Below are 2,462 nucleotides of genomic sequence, written 5' to 3'. Positions count from 1 at the left end.
AAAAAATGTCAAAAAACATCATAGTATAGTAAGGCTCAAAAACATCAAAAAATGGCATAGTATAGTAAGGCATAAAAACGTCATAGTATAGTAAGGCAGAAAATGTCAAAAAACATCATAGTACAGTAAGGCATGAAAAGGTCAAAAAACGTCATAGTATAGCAAGCCATAAAATCGTCATAGTATAGTAAGGCATAAAAACATAAAAAAAACCATCAAAATATATTAAGGCATAAAAATCTCAAAAAACGACATAGTATAGTAAGGCATTAAAACATTAGAAAATGTCATCGTATAGTAAGGCATAAAAACGTCATAGTACAGTAGCCAAAATATGTCATATTAAAGTAAAGTATAAAATGTCATATAAACTTCACACTGTAGTAAGGAATAAAAAAGTAAAAAAAATGTCATAACATAAGAAGACATAAAATGTAATGATATGCATGTAACAGGGAGAAAATCGAACTCCAAAAATTTGTGTAGCAGTGGGGGATTTGAACCAGGAAACTGCTTGTTACAAGACCAGAGCTCTAACCATTGTACCAGCACTTCACTGAACTTTTGTCAGACAAACCATTACAAATTCATAAATATAACAAGGCATAAAAATGTCTTAATATGGTTAGGCTAAAAAAAGTCATAGTATAGTAAGGCTCAAAAATGTCAAAAAACGACATAGTATAGTAAGGCATAAAAACGTCATAGTATAATATGGCATAAAAACAACATTAAATCATCATAGTATAATAAGGCATAAAAACGTCAAAAAAGTCCTTGTATAGCAACACATAAAATCGTCATAGTATAGTATGACATAAAAACATCAAAAAACCATCAAAATATATTAAGGCAAAAAAATGTCAAAAATATAGTATAGTAAGGCAAAAAATGTCAAAAACATCATAGTATAGTAAGGCTCAAAAACGTCAAAAAATGACATAGCATAGTAAGGCATAAAAACATCATAGTATAGTAAGGTAAAAATGTCAAAAAACATCATAGTATAGTAAGGCTCAAAAACGTCAAAAAATGACATAGCATAGTAAGGCATAAAAACATCATAGTATAGTAAGGTAAAAATGTCAAAAAACATCATAGTATAGTAAGGCTCAAAAACATCAAAACATAAAGAAATGACATAGTATAGTAAGGCAGAAATCGTCATAGTTTAGTATGGCATAAAAACATCAAAAAAAACCTCCGAAATATATTAAGGCTCAAAAACATCAAAAAACATCATAGTACAGTAAGGCATAAAAACGTCAGGAAAAATGACATAGTAGAGTAAGGCATAAAACGTCATAGTATAGTATGGCATAAAAACATAAAAAAAACCCACCAAAATATATTAATGCATAAAAATGTATAAAAAGGTCATAGTAAAGTAAGGCAAAAAATGTCAAAAAACATCATAGTATAGTAAGGCTCAAAAACATCAAAACATCAAGAAATGACATAGTATAGTAAGGCAGAAAACGTCATAGTTTAGTATGGCATAAAAACATTAAAAAAAAACCACCGAAATATATTAAGGCATAAAAATGTATAAAAAGTTCATAGTATAGTAAGGCAAAAAATGTCAAAAAACATCATAGTATAGTAAGGCTCAAAAACATCAAAAAACATCATAGTACAGTAAGGCATAAAAACGTCAGGAAATGACAAAGTATAGTAAGGCATAAAACGTCATAGTATAGTATGGCATAAAAACATAAAAAAAACCCACCAAAATATATTAATGCATAAAAATGTATAAAAAGGTCATAGTAAAGTAAGGCAAAAAATGTCAAAAAACATCATAGTATAGTAAGGCTCAAAAACGTCAAAAAACGGCATAGGATAGTAAGGCACAAAACGTAATAGTATAATATGGCATAAAAACAACATAAAATCGCCGTAGTATGGTAAGGAATGAAAATGCCAAAAAAGTCATTGTATAGCAAGGCTCAAAAATGTCAAAAAACATCATAGTATAGTGAGGTATAAAAAGGTCAAAAAAACGTCAATGTATAGCAAGACATAAAATCGTTATAGTATAGTATGACACAAAAACATCAAAAAACCATCAAAATATATTAAGGCATAAAAATGTCAAAAATGTCATAGTATAGTGTGACAAAAAATGTCAAAAAAAATCATAGTATAGTAAGGCTCAAAAACATCAAAAAATGGCATAGTATAGTAAGGCATAAAAACGTCATAGTATAGTAAGGCAGAAAATGTCAAAAAACATCATAGTATAATAAGGCTCAAAAACATCAAAAAACATCATAGTACAGTAAGGCATGAAAAGGTCAAAAAACGTCATAGTATAGCAAGCCATAAAATCGTCATAGTATAGTAAGGCATAAAAACATAAAAAAACCCATCAAAATATATTAAGGCATAAAAATCTCAAAAAACGACATAGTATAGTAAGGCATTAAAACATTAGAAAATGTCATCATATAGTAAGGCAT

The sequence above is a fragment of the Seriola lalandi genome, unplaced genomic scaffold, assembly GCF_002814215.2.
Source record: "Seriola lalandi dorsalis isolate HSWRI2012SDOR001 ecotype SW California unplaced genomic scaffold, Sedor1 jcf7180002054559, whole genome shotgun sequence".
Lineage (NCBI taxonomy): Eukaryota > Metazoa > Chordata > Actinopteri > Carangiformes > Carangidae > Seriola > Seriola lalandi.
Note: the sequence above shows the minus strand (reverse complement) of the source record.